At 33.0% G+C, this 19,763-nt stretch overlaps 1 pseudogene; it reads right to left on the bottom strand.

Annotated features, from left to right (window-relative positions):
• Positions 1-224: 224 nt before the first annotated feature.
• Positions 225-9,064, bottom strand: LOC141396346 (uncharacterized; annotated as a pseudogene).
• Positions 9,065-19,763: the final 10,699 nt, after the last annotated feature.

Genomic DNA, 19,763 nt, shown 5'->3' with positions numbered 1-19,763 from the left:
CCTTACATCGCACATTTGCACCAACAGTGACATACTGGTAAAATTTCAAGCTCATAGCTTTAGCCGTTTTGGCTGGGCGTTGATGATGAGTCAGTCAGTCACTTATCACCAAGCTCATATATATATATATATATATATATATATATATATATATATATGAATAAATACAATGAATTTTTATAAAAGAACATGGAATAAATAAATTTATTTGTTGTTTTCCTAATTCACATTGGGGGTGCCAGATTCTGTTCTTCAGCATCTAAAAGGGATAGGTTTTTAGTGCTAAGCTAATTTCTACATAATTTTATCTTACCCTTTTCCCATAGATAATGTGCTACGGCATTACGAATCTCTTCTCCTCTTCTACTTATTCGATTCATTTGCATTTGAGGCATATCTTGACCGGCAGTGTCAATTTCTTCCAACCAATTACTATTAATGACATCATTGTGTTCATTTAAAAAGTTGTGTAGCACACAACAGCATTTTATAATATCTTTAGCATACTTTATGTCATTATCGATGCCCTTGCCGACTCTTCTAAACCTTGCCTTCAAATGACCAAAAGCACTCTTCTTGCTTTTGAGAGGCAATAATTGAATTTCTTCTCTTTTTCTGACGCAGATACGGAAAAAGGATATGATTTCATAAAATGCTCAGTCAATTTAAAGGCTGAATCAGCAATAACTCCCACTGGCATATTAGCTCCACCCACATTTCTGCTGGTTTGAAAAAAAATTGGATCATTCAGCAACATTTTTAAACTGCTGTTTTCAAAAATGTAGGAATCATTACACCGACCAGGAGCACCGACGTTAATGTAGATGAAACGATACCTTAGAAAATACTCATATTATATATGCATATGTATATGAATATATATCGCATACCTATAATCCACTAGGACCAACAAAACCATGGAATACCACCCATTGTAGTTAAAATAATCAAAAGCTTTTTCTTTTAGTGGTTTTATTTCTATGTGGCAGCCATCTAAATTAGAACAACATTAATCTATTATATATTTGAGCTTGGTGATAAGTGACTGACTGACTGACTCATCATCTACGCCCAGCCAAAACGGCTAAAGCTATGAGCTTGAGCTTTTACCAATAGGTCATTGTTGGTGCAAATGTGCGAGATAATGCCGGGTTTTAGAAAATTCGTCCTGAAACCAAAAAAAAAAATATCAACAACAAAAATCCTTATATTTTGCTATTATATACCGTAAAATATTATATACCGTAAATTATCACAAATAATTTCAAATTTTGAAGTTTACTTCTAGGCGCAGGTTTCATCGTATCATTTTATCGTAAACCACTAAATTATAAAACCACATTAGAAGTTTTTCTTCCGTTTCAACAGATGTCGCAATTGTATAGTATTAACGTAATGTAAGCAGTAAAAACCAACCGATCCAGATTTACGTGTCTGGAGTAATTTTGTTTTCACTTGACAAATGTCGCACAACAGATTTTCTTTTTTAAACAAAAAAAATATTACCAACGAATTTGGAAAATTTAATTTTTAATTTAAGATTAAAACAACATTTAGTTCAATAATGTTAAGTTTTTTACTGTTTAAAATATCATTAAGGCAATAAAATCAGAAATCGGCCAGAAATAACAACAACAAAAACTGTATGTACTTGATTTCTTGGCCTTGATCTAAATGTTTGCAAATCAGTTAAAGTGCAAAAAAATTGTGAATATTGCCACGATTTGTTTGCAATTAAGAATTTTTATGGCGTTCTTGGTATATAGAAATGTAGAGTCTATAACTTTTCGTCACCAAATAATTTAGGAAATCAATAATAGACCACAAACCAGAATCAAATTTTGGTTTTGTAATTGAAAACGATTTTGGAATATGTGCGTTACGTGAAAAAGTCAGAAAAGCATTATCACGAAGGGATAGGAAAAACCACTGCTCTCCCCGTAAAATATAGGGAAACGAATTTTCTACAGAGAAGATTTCAAGCCCTTTAAAGTACTTTGATGACGTTATATTTTCTAATGAGACGAACATTATGTTGTATTATTATGAGGGGACCCAAAAAGTATGGCGCAACCATCTTACAACCCTGGAAAATAAAAATGTAATACATACTGAAAACTTCGGAGAACTGTAAGTTATGGTATTGGCATAGACAAACGAATTGAATAGACAAAAGATTACTCATGTTGTGTGCTGTCAACAGACATATCGTGTAAAGTACCCTTACCTATGCATATAACTTACATTTAAAATTAGTGTTTAGTGAAAAACAAAGTTGTGTTTTGAATGATGGTTAATGAATGAATATAGTATATTTGATTTCTAAGACGATCCGACATCAAATTCGATCGAATTACTACCAAACGCCTTTCGGTGTAGAAAATATTTATTCGACTGAAAACAAAAAACAAACAAAAATAACTTATATATAAACAAAACGTAACTCAGGTAGCAGTTTGAACACATTTGTATTCGTATCGTCTTAACGAAACTGTTCATAAATCACAGGTGGCAATAGCAATATTAAGCATCACAAGCAGTGCAATTGCAAAACGATTGAAGACCAGACTATTGAAGACCAGACAAATATAGAGCAGTCGTGTTCATTATTGTGTCCGCAAAAAAATAAAAACTTTAACTTACGTAAACACGTTAAAGTTACAAAAACCATTTAAAAAATTAACGTGTTTTTTCACTGCGACTTTCAACTCATAAAAAATCCTTTAAGGTCAATTATTAATAAGAACAAATATAAAATATCGTTTTTCATAAACTCATAACAACAACAATGCAAACCAACAAGGTAAAACAAAACTGCAAAACACTCTCTACCCCCACCTCTTCTAAGAAAATTCCTCGCGTTGATGACACACCAAAATCATTACATAACAAATCACCAAAAATTCTTAAACTAATAGAAACGAAATTTACAAAACAAAACGAGATAATGATAGCCACCATCAAGGCCAGTGTTAAAGAGAGTGTTGATGAAGCATTAACAAGCATTGAAGCCAAAATAACAACACTCTCTAATAAAGTAGACGAACTCAGCGAGCAAATAAACATCATAGAATGTAAACAAATAGAAAAAGGAATAGAAATGCAGAGAATGAAAAACGAACTTAATGTTTTGAAACAACAAATCACTCAACGAGACTATATTGAGGTCTCTACAAATCTACGACTTTGTGGAGTGCCTTTCTGTGAAAATGAAAATTTAATCACATTATTTAAAAACCTGTGCAACTCTATAAATATTATGCCGCCTGCAATTAAATCCATACAGTGTTTACTACCCCGTAACAAAGGTAATACAACAAATGATGGTGTCATTTTGGCAAAGTTGTTTACATCATTTGATCGTAACAACATTCTCAAAACTGTAAATCGTTTCAAGAAGCAAAATCAAAAACAGCTGCCTAATAATAGGATTTGATTCAGATGTTCCCTTTTTCGTCAACGAAGATCTGACTAGTGCAAACTATAAAATTCTTCAATGTGCTAACTCGCTAAAAAAGAAAAAATACTTTCTACTACTTTCACATTACGCGGGCTCGTATATGTGAAATGTTTCGATGCCGATGAAGCCATACGTATTGAGTCTATTGACAAATTGAACAGTCTTTTTCCCTTTCGTTCATCTTCAACAAAAAATGCTGATAATAACAATGAAATGTCATTCTAATTTACTTCGTCTTATTATTGCCGTGTTGCCACTACAGCATTGCCAACCACAAAATTCCTTGTCGATGTTGCCGTTCAATATAAATATCAACATTGGTACACCGAAAAAAATTTTCTACTTTTTTATAAAACTTATTAAAATTATTTATTTATTTATTAACTTCTTACATATTAATTTATTGCTCATCTCAATCAATTATAATTTTATACTGCTGTTGTTTAAAAATTTAACGATAAGAGTCTATTCATCTAACATAAATTTTGATCCTTCATTGATAATAACCACGCAGGTACTAGTTGCTATTAATTTTGCTATATATGTTCTGTGACAATGATGATACTAATTCCAAAGACGAACTTTTCAACATGATAAGAATTCTTGCTAGACAAAGGATTGGATTAAAGTTGGTACACATCAATGCCCAGAGTCTTAATAATAAAATGGATGAATTTCATCGACTTTTTGTTTCTTCAGGGATTAATATTATTTGTGTTTCCGAAAAATGGTTTCACTCTGAAATTCTCGATGATTTGTATAATATACCTGGGTATAAACTATATCGTGCTGACCGAAAATCATACGCTGGAGGTGCTTGCATTTATGTAAGACATGGAATTACTTGCAAGTTTAAAATAAAGTCAGGTGACGACAGCCAAAGTGAATACATATTTCTGGATCTTATTATAAAAAGACCTCTGAAAATACTTGTTGGATGGGTATACAGGCCAAATAAATACATTGATAACTCCGACTTACTGTCTGATCTGCAAAATATATCAATGCCCTACAACGATATCATTGTTGCTGGTGACTTCAATTGTAATCTTCTAGTGGAATCTTCTGTACCAGACTACTTTCGCATGCTCGACTTGTATCCAATAAAAACAACATCTCCAACACACTATCATACCACCACAAACAGTCTTATTGACATAATTTTTACAAATCAATTATCAAAAATCCTCTTGTATGACCAACTTTCTGCTCCTGTGTTTTCCAAACATGATCTTCTCTTTGTGGCATACAATGTCGAAATTGCCACCTCTGAAGAAACTATTACGTACTGAACAGACAGCTATGCACAATAAATTGGAATGAAATTGTTTACAAAGAAAATATTAATGATCAAAATGGTTTTTTCCAAGAGAAATGTAATGATATCTTAAACAAACAAAAGATCGATCTTACCAAAGAATAAAGAAAAGCCTTGGTTCACTGATCAGATTAAACATTTAATTCATAAGAGAGATTCAGGATATAAAAGATGGAAAAAACAGAACTCCAGAGCTATGTATGCAATTTAAGTCCTTAAGGAACGAGGTCACTAAAAATAAAAAGCCAAATTTACATACTTCAAAACCAAGTTTTCTACAGCCGTGGACAGCAGAAGCAAATGGAAGAAAATTCGGGAAATTGGCATTGGCCAAAAACAGCAATCCCTTAAAAATGCTGATATTGATGTCGAGGATCTTAACAAAAAGTTTGTTGGTAATAACTCTGTAAACAACAATGAAAACGTCTACTTGAATTTAAATATTGTACGGAATGAGAATGAATTCTCGTTTAGATGTACTGATCGTGACGAAATTTTGTGTATATTTAAAGAAACTCAATCAAATGCAGAGGGTATGGATGGTATACATCCTAAACTTCTGAGAATAGTACTGCCAACACTTTTGCCTTACATCACATACATGTGCAACACCATTCTCTCAAAATCCGTTTCCCAAAGTCAAATAATGATTTTCGTCCGATATCGATATTACCATTGATATCTAAAGTTATGGAAAACCTTATGTATAAACAGATAAACCAATACCTTACTACCAATAATTTACAGACTGAACGGCAATCTGGTTTTTGGAGGAATAGAAGCTGTGTCACTGCCCTAATCGATGTCACTGAGGATCTCAGAAACAATATGGACAATATGAGAGACTAATTCTTGATACTGCTAGACCATAGTAAAGCATTTGGTACTGTGAACCATTTAATACTATTGACAAAACTTGAAAAGATATTTATTTTCTCCTCATAAGCTTGTCGTCCCATAAATTTCTGTCTCAGTAACCGCACACAAACAGTTTTCCGTCACAACAAACTCTCCACACATTTACCAATAAACAATGGTGTTCCACAAGGCTCAGTTTTAGGGCCGCTGCTGTTTTGCATTTATATAAATGATATCCCCGATGTTCTAAAACACTGTCAACTACTTATATATGCTGATGACGTCCAATTGTATTTGGGACTCGACTCACAAAACTATCAAAACAGTATAAGGAGAATTAACGATGATCTAGATAGAGTCAATAACTGGGCATCAAATAACAAATTAATGATAAATCCTGCTAAATCAAAATGCATTTACATTTCAAAGAACAAGCAAAACTTTATTAACTTTGAAAACTTAAAGATTAATGGATCTATAATTGATTACGTCTCTTCTGCGTCTAACCTTGGAATTATCTTTAATGATAGACTTTCATGGTCTAACCACATCAATTCGGCAGCTGGTAAAGTACATGGAATGCTACGTAACCTGTGGTCTGTTCAATCCTCAACGCCATTTGAAATACGAATGCTTCTAGCTAAGACATATTTAATTCCAACTCTTTTTTACGGCTTGAGGTGTTTTGCAGCTGCGACGCTTCTGATCAAGAAAAACTAAAAATTGCATTTAATAACATTGCAAGATATGTTTTTAACAAAAGACGCAATGACCGCATATCGGCGCATGCCTATCACATTTTCAACATGAGTTTTGAAAACTATCTGAAGTACAGAAGCCTAGTATTTTTGCATAAAATTATAACAAACAATGAACCATCGTACTTGAAAGAACGTATTAAACTTTCGATCTCGAAGAGAGGAAAAAAATTAATCAGATTAAATTTAAAAAATCTAAATCAGATAAACAGTTTTATATACCAACTATTCGTCTTTGGAATAACCTTCCACCAAATATACAGATAATATGCAACAACCTGCGATTTTTTTACTTAACTAATTTTGTCATAATTTTCTAATCTCATCAATGTACTTAGTGAAACTTATGTTAAACCACTAGCACTAATATATAGGAATTAAAACATTCTCATTGTGCTAGCTTTGATCAAAAATAAATAAATAAATAAACCGGATTATGGCGGTCTTAAACTCGAGTTGTTTCCGTGCTGTATGAAGGGTTTGACTTTTATTTGTTTTGCAAGATGACCCACGGTGATATATAAAGCTGGGGAAGTTGGTGTTTTAATAAAAAAATATGATTTTTTCTTTTGTGTTGTAGTGAATCTATGTTAACGTTATGTAATGGTGAAATTTCCAAAAATACCTCTGCCCCCTATTAACTATTTGACAATATGTCTCTCCGTGTACTCGATAATTTGTAATAATCAGTACAAGTGTTTCGATTTTTGATAGTTTCGAAACATTTGTAGTTTGATATGAAGGACATAGGTTACTAATTTTTACAGTAAAACACAAAAATTCCACTTATATTAGTTGGTAGTGCGAGGCTCAATATTTAGCACATAGACACGCGGTTTCCTGTAGGGTTAATGTAGCGGTATCGTCCATTTTTACGTTATAGACTCATTCAATCAATTTTGCTGCAAATTAAGTATAGTACACATTGACAAGCAAAACTGACAGTCATCGAGGTCTATTTCGTGAATATCATAGCCTAACAGAAAAATTTCTTTTGTAATATCTAAATAATACCGTATATATTGTATTTAAAAGGTTTTTCGCTAAATAAAAGTTGTTATTTGCAGGAAAAATGTCCTAAAAGTACGCTGGCTATCATTTTTGATTGATAGTGCGTACTCCTCTTTAAGCGGGGTACACACGGTCAGTTTTGACTGTCTGTTTTGATCAAGCAATCGGTTGCTTGCCAGTGTGGCCGTTCATTTTTGTCAGTCATCATAAAATATTTTGTGGATGCTGGATAGTTTGACATTTATCGATATTTCCGAAAAATTGACAGTCAAAACTGATCGTGTGTACCCCGCTTTAGAATATAGGGTTTTCGGAATATGTACAAAATATTTTCAATACACGTTGGTATGCCCTTATTTAACCATACCGGCCTTTAGGATACATTTTCCTACGTATTTTGTTGTAATTTGGCATATGTTGTTCTTTGTAGATAGAAAACTTTAAATTTCCACATTTTTACATTTCTGATTTTAAGAGTAAAATATAACTGTTTTGTAAAATATTAAGAATTATAGATTTGTGCATACCGGTTGTTACTTACAAAAAATTATGAAACAAAAGTGCAACTTTTAAATGCGTATTTTAAGGCGTTGCAAGGGGTAAATTGCGTTGGGTACTTATCTAACGAATTCAATAAAATTCAATAAAAAACGGAAATGTAAAAAAGGTTTTAATTTGCGCACTAAATTTGGTTTTGTGTGAACAGATAGATTTCTAAGCTGATATTTAGTATTAGTTGAAATAAAGTGGTGATTTTAAAATATAGTTCTGTAAGTTTAAAAATGGGGATCGCTGGGGTTGTGTGAACAGACAGAACTAGAAGCAAGCTCAATTCTTACAAACTGGTAGAGTTGTTGATAATTAGTGTTTTCGCGGTACGAATATTACTAAATGTTAATTAACATTAAAGTGCTGTTATTAACTAACAAAGAAATCATTTGTTTTGCCTTCGAAAAATACAATACCATAAGAAGCGAAGGGAAGGAGGGAGGGAGAGACATATTTGCTTTACGATTGTAGACATTAATTTTTGGAGATAAGTCGATTTACGTAAAACTATATAGCGAACGATTCGATTTATGTAGTTCTTTTTGAAAACTAAATACTTGATTTTTAGAAAAAGATAAATAGTAACACTCTTAACTGTCGTATGTAGCATTACTGGCTTTTATTTTGATAAAAAAAGTTGTAAATGGGAAATGGAGACATTATATTCTGAATTTTGGTCAATTTATTTATTATCCTGCTTTATACCATGGGGATTTTCCGCTAACGAAGTAGCGGGCATATGCTAGTATATACATATATCTCTTTGTGGTTGAAATACTTTCCATGTGCGCCGAAACATTGTGGAAATCCCAGCAATTCAAACCCCTGAACACACTCGGAAATTTTTTCTTGGGATGGAATGTCGCGACAAATATATTTTGGGGCCATTACTTCCCATACCGTGGATCAAAATTCCTTCAAAATAACACAAACCGCTGAAGCTGATACGCCAAATAATCATGCAATGGTGGAATATTCGGCTGACGAGCGCAAAGTATATAAAACTATTGCAATACGTTTGTCCAACGGTATGCATTTGCGGAATCGGGTGTCACGTCTTCCCACTGAGGAGAGCTCTTGGCACAATATGTTAAAATACTCCCGGCTCATTCTGAAACTTTCTTTGAAAAAAGATAATGTGCACCTTGGTACATCCCGTTCCCAGAATTTACCATGCCGTTCCTGTTTAAAAATAGAATGTAAATATATTATATTTCGAACACAAAAAGAAAACAGTGCTTACAAATTTCCAAATTCTTCCCGACCTTTTCAGAGCGCGCGAAAGCTGGTTTTGTTTTTGTATGAATAAAATTATTTTCACCATAATTTTTTTTTGCTCGTGGTTAATTATGTTCCGAATAAATTTTTGTCTTTTGGATCTTGTGGTGCACTTTATAAAAAATTGTGTTAAAATCCGACTTTCTTCTATTTTTAATTTATTGTTGAATGTTTTGCTCTAAACGAAAATATTTGTAAATAATTCTCTGTGTTTGTATGGGCGAGTAAACAAAAAAAAAAAAAAAAAAACAGATGTAAATACTCCTCATTTATTTTTAAGATTTGTTAAAACCAGTTCATTTAAAATTCAGATGTAAAGACCCTATTAATGATCAAATAGGCCCATAAATCTGTCAACTTGATATCAAGTCGACTCTTCTATCCTACTCAAAGTGGGCTTCGATGCAATTTTTAAACATTTTTAATATTTAACATCAATTTTTAACAATGGTTGTACTTTTCCCTTATCTTTTAATTCTTTTGTACTAAACTACGATCAATTACATACATTTTAAGTTCTATTTGGTATTCGAATGATTACTATTTCTTCTAAATGTTTCCCTTATACCAGTGTGAAACATTTGCTATTCTATTCTAAAACGTTAAGAAGTAAAATTTTTAGCATTTGTTTTGTTGTTTTGATTAGGAATTAATCCTAAACATCTTAAAAACTGCTTCATTTTTCGATTCTGCAAATGGATTATCAATTATTGTACCAGCCGGAAAATAAAATAGCTAAATTGATAACGAAATAACTACAGCTTATATGAATAGGAAATCGAGCAGAATAATTTATCTAATATTAAAGTGATATTTTCTCCAGAAGATGATTATTTGAATACGAAGGAGGATTTGAATTTAAAATATTAAATGGCTAAACCTATCGCGGACACAAAAAACTTTATTCAGTAATACGTACTAATGCTGGTACAATCATCTCTAATCCATATTCGAAATCAAAAAATTTAAGCAGTTTTTAAGATTTTTAAGATTAATTTCTAAACAACAACCTAAGTGTTAAAAAATGCAATCTATCTATATATATAAAAGAGTTGAGTGATGATGACTGAGAGATCTTCACCTCCCAGACGAAACGGCTGAAGCTAGAATCTTGAAATTTTGGGTGATGGTTAGTCATGGGCCGAAGGTGGTCGATAAGGCTGGGTTTTTGGAGATTCATCCTTGAATGGTGCGGAAAGTACTAAAATGTACTAAAAATTTTGTACTTTGTGGGGCTGATCGACTTATAATCAACGCCCAAACGGAACGGCTAAAGCTAGAATCTGGAAATTTTGAGTGGTGGTTAGTCTTGGGCCGAAGGTGGTCGATAAGGCTGGGTTTTTGGAAATTCGTCCTAGATGGGTGCAAAAAGCACTAAAATGTACTAGTAATGGTGTACTTTGTGGGCTGATCGACTAATAATCAACGCCCAGACGAAACGGCTGAAGCAAGAATCTTGAAATTTTGGATGGTGGTTAGTCTTGGGGCGAAGGTGGTTGATAAGGCTGGGTTTTTGGAAATTCGTCCTAGAAGGGTGCGTAAAGAACTTAAATGTACTAAAAATGGTGTATTTTGTGTGGCTAACCGACTAATAATCAACGCCTAGACGAAACGGCTGAAGCTAGAATCTCGAAATTTTGGGTGGTGGTTAGTCTTGGGGCGACTATATAAAATCTTTATAAAAGATTGGTACCTTGTGCGTAATTGTTAAGTAAGATAATCCCAATTAGAACCATACATGCTCATTCATTTTTCAACCGATTTCGTAAGTTTTTCCCATTTTGGAAAACCAACTAAATTTTCTACTTGCTAACAGTAAATAATTGTACTGTTAGGTATCGTTTACGCTAGAGCACAAGGAAAAACATTTTACTGTTTTTAATGCGTTTTTGTCACATAAAAACCACTATTACTTAGCCATTTGTTAACCGATTTTAAAAATCTATCACTTGTTCGAAGGACTATATTCTTTCTAATAAAGAATAGAGTGTGAAAATCGGTTCTGGAAAAAAGAAGTAATGTCACTTTAAAGTTGAAAATCCAAGAAAGCCCATTTTTACTACATTTACCGTTATAAAATCAAAAACCGAAGTGACCCAAAGAAACCAAAGGTATTTTCGTCTTCTATGGACTCCCACAAAACCGAATTTATGCATTAGAACCCCTGCAAATTTTCACTGTAGCACAGTGTAATCAACGCCCAGACGAAACGGCTGAAGCTAGTATCTTTAAATCTTGGGTGTCGCCTAGTCTTGGGGCGAAGGTGGTCGATAAGGCTGGATTTTTGGAAATTCGTCCTAGAAAGGTGCGAAAAATCCTAAAATGTTCTAATGTTTATTTTTGCCTTATTAAGGCGAAGGTCATTTATAGTGATATTTAATTAATTCTCTTTCGAGTTGAGCTTATTAGACCTATTATATACATTGAAAAATTACGTTTCACGGGTGGTTAAGCAGGACTATAGGAAAAGTTTGGAGTTTCAATTAACTGACATAATTTCGCATATGCATTTATCTAATGAAGTGTAATATACAGTCTGTCGCAAAAGTTAGTTTGATTTGAGAGACACGAAAGTCATCTTCCGTAATAACAATTAAAAGTGCGCAATATTTGCATACATTAGGAAATGTACGGTTCGAATCCCAAAAAGACCAAAATTTATGTCGCAAAAGTTAGTATACAACGGAGAATCCTCGTGAAACTGTATAACAAATTCTTGATATTTTTGAACAAAATGAAACTAAATCTGTACTTAAGATCGTAAAGTGTATACTAATTGGGTTTAATGGCAGTTATAGTACTTATAGTGAGAAGTCCAACGTACACTGGATCGTAAAATCCACAAAAATTGGTCATCTCAAATACAACAACTGTAGCGACAACGTTCCGGATGTTATGTCCTGTTTTTGAATTTTGAAGCCATGAAATGCTCAGAAAAGCTCTAAAGTTTCAATATGGGGTGATCTTGATCGAGTTTTGACTTGTCCTTTTTGAAGAAATAGGAATTTCTTGAAGAAAACCCATACTTTTGAGGCCGTTCTTTCCTTTTGAAACATGTAATAATCCTTAATCCTTACACATAAGGACTTTCCTTTTCAGTTAATTTTCTCACAAAGTATGTCCCTTTTCACATTCCCACCAAAAATAAATAGTAGGAGAACCTCAAGTTCTGGTGTAAGCCCTACAGTGATACTCCACCACCACAGAAGGATATGATAGCTAATTTAGAATTTTAATACAGAGCTTTCTCGGCTGCTATAACGCATGGATTGTGCAAAAACGTTCTGAAAAGCTGTGTTCGCTTCACTTAGGACCAAAATACAACTAAATGGATCAGTTAGAAGTAGTTCATTAGACATTAGTAGTACATTAGACACTAGGGACACGAGAAGAATGTCCGATACTGCTAAAAGGCCGGTAGGGCAATATAACTGTAGGGCTTACAACGGACCTTGAGGTTCTCCTACTATTTAGTTTTGGTGGGAATATGAAAACGGGCAACATTTGTGAGAAAATTAACTCAATGCGGAAGTCCTTATTTGTAAGGATTAAGGATTATTGTATATTTCAAAAGGACAATGGCCTCAAAAGTATAGGTTTCTTTCAAAAATTTCCCCTTTTTCAAACAGGACAAGTCGAAACTCGATCAAGATCACCCCATATTGAAACTTTAGAGCTTTTCTGAGCATTTCATGTCTTTAGAATTCATAAACAGGACATAACACTCGGAATTTTGTAGCTACAGTTGTTGTATTTGTAGATGATCAATTTTTGTGGATTTTACGATCCAGTGTACGATGGACTTGTCACTATAAGTACAATAACGGTCATTAAAACCAATTAATATACTCTTCATGATCTTAAGTACAGATTTAATTTCATTTTGTTTAAAAATATCAAGTTTTTTTTACACAGTTCCACGAGGATTCTCCGTTGTATACTAACTTTTGCGACATAAATTTTGGTCTTTTTGGGATTCGAACCGTACATTTGCTAATGTATGCAAATATTGCGCACTTTTAATTGTTATTACGGAAGACAACCTTCTTGTCTATCAAATAAAACTAATTGTTTGTTGTTTTCAATAAGTTATAGTGATATTTATCCCTAATACATTTTGGTTTCAACCAGGGTTTCGGAGTCGGAGTCTACGAGTCGGAGTCGAGCAATTTTGCTGGAGTCGGAGTCGGAGTCTGAGTCGAAAAAAATAACTCGACTCCGACTCCGGGCAAAATTTTTTCCACGTTATAGAAGTATAACATAAAATTTGGAACAAGAACTTTTTTTAAAAATCATTTTAAAAGAAATGTATAAGATAACATATATGCAAACGGTATATTATACTAAGTTAAGGGACGATTCACAGGATATTTACTATCCTCTGAAGTGTAGTCTATTCATCCCTTTTTTGTTGATCTATTAAAGACAGCGTGGTCTCTATGGGAAATCTTACTGAATACCCTGTGGCACAAAATGGAATTTAAGATCTACGGGTGGAAAAATTCCTTTTCCGAATGAAAGCCCCAATTGAGAACCCCAAAGGATCCCATAGCTGAAATTTCTGACTTATGACATAATGAATTTTTTCATTGACCCCCATCCATCATTGAGAAAATAGCTTTATATCTCAGTTTGGAGACATTGTTTCATCATTTTTAGATGACATGTTTTCATTGAGGACCCTTTTTTTCTATATACTCGATGAGGGCTTTAGATGTAGACATTGAAATAACCGGATCTATCCGCCAGAAACAGATATAGTTCATGTGTATCCGAGTTTTCTACACAATCACATACGAAATTCAATGAAATATATAATCATAGTTTTCATGAGAAAGGATCGGGTAAAAGTGATAAAGAAGTGAAAACATGGCAATATTGATTTCATGTCCTAGTTGACCGACCCTACATAAAATTTTCCTAGCAACATTTTTTTAGAATAATTTCATGCACGAAATCTCATCGTGAGCTAATTTTTCAGTTCCCGAAAATTTTCATCTGCCTTCGTGTTGGGTTGAATACACACTATATCTCAAATATTTCCACACCAATGTTCAAAATGTGTATAAATTTCAGAAAAAAGTAGAATGTATAAATATCATATAGGTAGTCAAATTTTTAAGTCGATCGGAACAATATTGCCTTAGTGTGAGCGTTGGATTGGAACAATTTATTTTATTTTGTTTACAGCATAAACTGTGTTTTTCTCAAAATCGGCCACAAAAATATATGACAATTGGTTTATTAGTTTTCGAGCTAAAGTTGGCACCCCACAATGCTTTAATAAAAACAGGGCCGTCTACGAAGGCCTCAAAACTTCGTAATATTTTTCTCTTTCAGATGAAGAAAACAAAACTGTCAAAAAGTTGCGTAGTTTTCTCGGAAAAAATCAAGAAAAATGGCTGTTATTGAGCTTTACAACTGGGGGTCTCCTTTTGAGGCTAAGCACACTAAAAGGTTGGCTTACATCCAGTTTGAAACTTGGCCATGAATTGCCCATAATTGTTTTGCATGTTGTCCTTATGATTTACATTGCTCCTTCATTTTCACTTATTTTGAAAGCTTAACGATTTTCTCACGCGGAAGAATTCCGTCCAGTATATACTCGTGCAAAAAAGGAAAACCGACAAAAACTTTCTAACTTTGCAATTTTTCGATGTAAGATTCGGCAGAAACAGTATTTATATGTTCGAATGTATTCGAACGAATGTCCTTTCTAATGAATATGTAAGGAAAACCCAACACATTAGCCTATATAGGCCAAAATATGTGAAAAAGTTAACAATTTGTGCAAATGGTATAGGATTTTACTCTCGGAGTCGACCCGGAGTCGGAGTCGGAGCCGGAGTCGTGAAAAAAACTCGTCTGGAGTCGGAGTCGGAGTCGAGCCAAAAATACCTCGACTCCGAAACCCTGGCTTCAACGGTGTATACTAACTTTTGCCACAGACTGTATATACTATTTCCCAAGCTTTGCCTTCGTCCGCCACTAAAACAATATTCAAGGTTTAAGGTTTAATTTATTGAGCCTTTTTGGAAACGTTACAATTTTACTATATCATTTTGAAATTTAAGTAGTGCATCTGTCGTAGAGTTACCTCTTTTAAAACCGAACTGAAGTTCTGGTATATAAGATGTATTTAAGCCGTAGTCCATCTTAACACGAATTATTCGTTCAAATAATTTTCCAAAATTGGACAACAAAGAAATTGGTCTTAAATTATTAATGTCTGAATTGTTCGGTTTTTTTATAACTGGAATGATTTTAGAAATTTTCCATCTATCAGGGAATTATGCGTTATTCAAACAGTTATTAAATAATATTGTTAGGTACTCAAATGCTTTAGCAGGAAGTTTTTTTATTATAAAGTTAGATATGTTATCCAACCCAAACGATTTTTTGTTGTTAATCTCTTTGCAATGGCTGATTACTTCATCCATAGTTGTCAGTCTAGGATTTTCCATTACGTTTAAAGAGGTATATAGTGTTTTTGGCAACTTTACAGAGGAGGATGTGGGCAATATTTTTGTTAAAAAGTTTAACCCTCATGCGGTTCATCAAAGGGGTCTTTTTGTCCTTTTTTCAAAAATATTTCAAAAACTCCTTAAAAATGTGATTGTATCAAATCCAAATATTCTACAAAATTGTTCGTCATAAAATTTTACTAAAGGTCTCAGAATACACCAAATCTGTAACTCTTGTCTAATCGCCAGGAATCTCTAAAAATGAAAAACACGTTTTAGGGTTAAAGTCGGACTTCATCCATTTATCTATGTATACTATTTCCTTAAAAAATTAGATTACAAATTTATATATATTAGGATGAAATTATATGTTTTAATTTTGGACTGTTAATTTTACATAATTCCATACTGGATCAAAATCTAGCCAAATCCTTTACTTTTTGGGAATATTGTTAAAGAAAGAAATGTTCCAAATGAAATTTCATTATGGGTCTCTGAATAAAAGAAATCTGTAACCATAGCATATAACATTCTTAGATGCACTTGTTTTTGATATATATGTTTTAGGGCCATATTTCCCAATTTTCATACAGATTGTCGTTGTGATTGGATACTGTAAATATCATATTGATGGTTTTTCGTTGTGAATTCATACAGAAGATGTTGTGCGTTCCATTCATAATGCTTTTGAAATATTTGTGGTGCATTTATAAATTTGGAATATAAAACACCCACATTGGACATGCCCAATTTGTGTATTTTTAGTATTTTTAACTTAAATTCCCCAGTTTGGATAAGCCATTGGTTGCTTATACTGTAAGTGAAAATACATTAGAGGTCTATGGCTATTGTCAAGTGAAAATATAGGTGTCATATGGGCTCTCACATGAACCATTTGGTGTGGTCCAAAAAACTACAATCATGGGACTAACTCCTACTTTGGTGGCATTTACGGAATTAACACTAGCATTTGGCATAAATAGCTGTATCATGAATCACCATGACGAACCCAGTTAGTCATTTATGTCAATTTCTAAGGTTTATTCCGTAAATGCCACCAAAGTAGGAGTTAGCCCCATTATTGTAGTTTTTTGGACCACACCAAATTGTTCATGTGAGAGCCCATATAACACCTATATTTTCACTTGACCATAGCAATAGACCTCTAATGTATTTTCACTTACAATATAAGCAACCAATGGCTTATCCAAACTGGGGAATTTAAGTTAAAAGTACTAAAAATACACAAATTGGGCATGTCCAATGTGGGTGTTTTATATTCCAAATTTATAAATGCACCACAAATATTTCAAAAGTATTATGAATGGAACGCACAACATCTTCTGTATGAATTCGCAACGAAAAACCATCAATATGATATTTACAGTATCCAATCACAACGACAATCTGTATGAAAATTGGGAAATATGGCCCTAAAACATATATATCAAAAACAAGTGCATCTAAGAATGTTATATGCTATGGTTACAGATTTCTTTTATTCAGAGACCCATAATGAAATTTCATTTGGAACATTTCTTTCTTTAACAATATTCCCAAAAAGTAAAGGATTTGGCTAGATTTTGATCCATTATGGAATTATGTAAAATTAACAGTCCAAAATTAAAACATATAATTTCATCCTAATATATATAAATTTGTAATCTAATTTTTTAAGGAAATAGTATACATAGATAAATGGTTAATTTCGAAGCTCATAGTGAAATTTTGTGTAGAATATTTCATCCTTTGACACTTTTCAGCTACAACCAAGTTTCATATTACTTCCATGTACCAACTCGAAAAAAGAAGGAAAAATTTTCATCAAAAAAATTGGGAAATATTTTCATGTTTTTTCAGCAAAATTGATACTGATATTTTCATGCTATAAAATGTTAATAGACATTTTATTTCTTTGGTGACCCATAGTGAAATTTGACGAAGAATATTTTTGTCTTTGACATCATCTCTCTAAAATTATGTTTTGTGGAACAATTTTGAATAAACTCGGATGAAGTCCGACTTTAACCCTAAAACGTGTTTTTCATTTTTAGAGATTCCTGGCGATTAGACAAGAGTTACAGATTTGGTGTATTCTGAGACCTTTAGTAAAATTTTATGACGAACAATTTTGTAGAATATTTGGATTTGATACAATCACATTTTTAAGGAGTTTTTGAAATATTTTTGAAAAAAGGACAAAAAAGACCCCTTTGATGAACCGCATGAGGGTTAAACTTTTTAATAAAAATATTGCCCACATCCTACTCTGTAAAGTTGCCAAAGACACTATACACCTGAAATGCAAGGATTCAAAGATATCTTAACTCGAATATTTCGAAAAAAATGGGCGGAACTTGCCCCGCCTATTTTGGTTACTTTCCGACGTAAACTTTTATAACGCCGATACACGTGTCTCATATTTTTAGCTCTACTTTCATAATCTACTCGATTTTCCTCGTCATTTTTTTGTTGTCGCACAGTGTAATTTATTTATACCAGCCTTCCTTTTGTAACCAATAATGTTATAGACCTGTTTATGTGCCCTTGGACCCGGTTTTATTTTCTTAAGCATATCCGAAAAAAAACATAGATTGTTCAATTTCAACTTGTCTTTTAATAATAATTCCTAAAAGTTGTATCTGCTTTGATAACAAGCGATAATTTGAATCTGATCTATCTCTAGTCCTGTTAAAAAGCCTTTTTAAATCCCTCTGCCAAGTATACTTCAACTTAAAACGGTTCTTTATTAAATCAGAAACTATAATTTTTTACCCATATTTTTAATCTTTGAGAGTCTGGAATGCGCATTATTTATCGCCTCCGACATATTGTCTATGTGAAAATCAATCTCAGAGTTTGAAAGATTCCTTTTTGGATCAGGAAAGGTATTCAGCAAATCATTTTGAACATCTACTCTAAACATATCCCAGTTTGTATTTTTATAGGAAGTGTAACAGTTGGGAGGATTTACGATTATAGATAAAGATGGAAAATGTATGTTTAATTTTAGGGGGAAATGATCAGAAAAGGTTGGTAAGGTACTAATATAAAAATTTTGAGAAATGGGATCTACTAATTTTGTGCTTACTATAAAGTGGTCAAGGAATGACGCTCCATTCGGGAAAGTCGGGACAGAATCTGACAATCTCAAAAATTCTATAGACGATTGTTGAAGCCACGCGCTTAAGATGTTGACATTCGCATTGTTCATTGAATCGCCCCAAGACAAATGTCTGGAATTAAAATCACCACCAATTATTAAACCGTAGTAATTTCGGGAAGCATTATTTAAAGATGATAAACTAGCAATATACTGAGTGCGATCAGCATTGCATGGTATGTAGATTGAACCAATTAAAATGTTTTGTTCAATACCATTTAAAACGATACTTATACTTAAAAAGAGGTTTGGAAAAACAAAATCATTTATGAAAATTCTTCGGAGAGCTATTGTCCCTAATGAAAGTGTAATTTTCTAAAGAAACTCTATGAGCATCTCGTAAGTGAGTCTCTTGTATAAATGCGAAATCAATTTTATTTGCATATAAAATCTTGGATAGTTCTATTCGCCGACTCCACTCAATGAGTGATCGTACATTAAAAGATAGAAAATTTAGCGAATTATGGACCATATTGACGCTTGATTTCCTCTAAAAGTTCTAAACATTGACCTTTTGCTTGTTCCTTGGAAAGTGTTCTATAGGACCTAAGAACGTTTCTATTCTATACTCTAAGGACATGGTTTCACCCTGGCAAATATCCCTAGCAATTTTCATAAACTCTTCTATGATTGTAGGTTTAGATCGAATTTGCTGAGAATCTTCAAAACAGTTGGCGAATGTTCTATTTGGGTTAATAACATTGAAACCGCTTAAAACATTAGACACATTTTTGAAAGCTACTGTCTTTTTTTCTTTAGCTGCGGTTCTAAATTGCTCTTTTTTCTTCAAGTACTCCTTGTATGAATTACAACCTCGATAATTTGAGGGATGCCCAAATTGCTTGCAGTTTGCACAAAAAGGTTTATTTTTATCATTTGAAACGAATTTGCAATCTTTTGGTGC

The sequence above is a fragment of the Musca autumnalis genome, unplaced genomic scaffold (assembly GCF_047663935.1).
Source record: "Musca autumnalis isolate F117 unplaced genomic scaffold, ASM4766393v1 scaffold_28, whole genome shotgun sequence".
Classification (NCBI taxonomy): Eukaryota; Metazoa; Arthropoda; class Insecta; order Diptera; family Muscidae; genus Musca; species Musca autumnalis.
The sequence above is the reverse complement of the archived record's forward strand: the minus strand, read 5'-3'. Positions and strand labels throughout refer to the sequence as shown.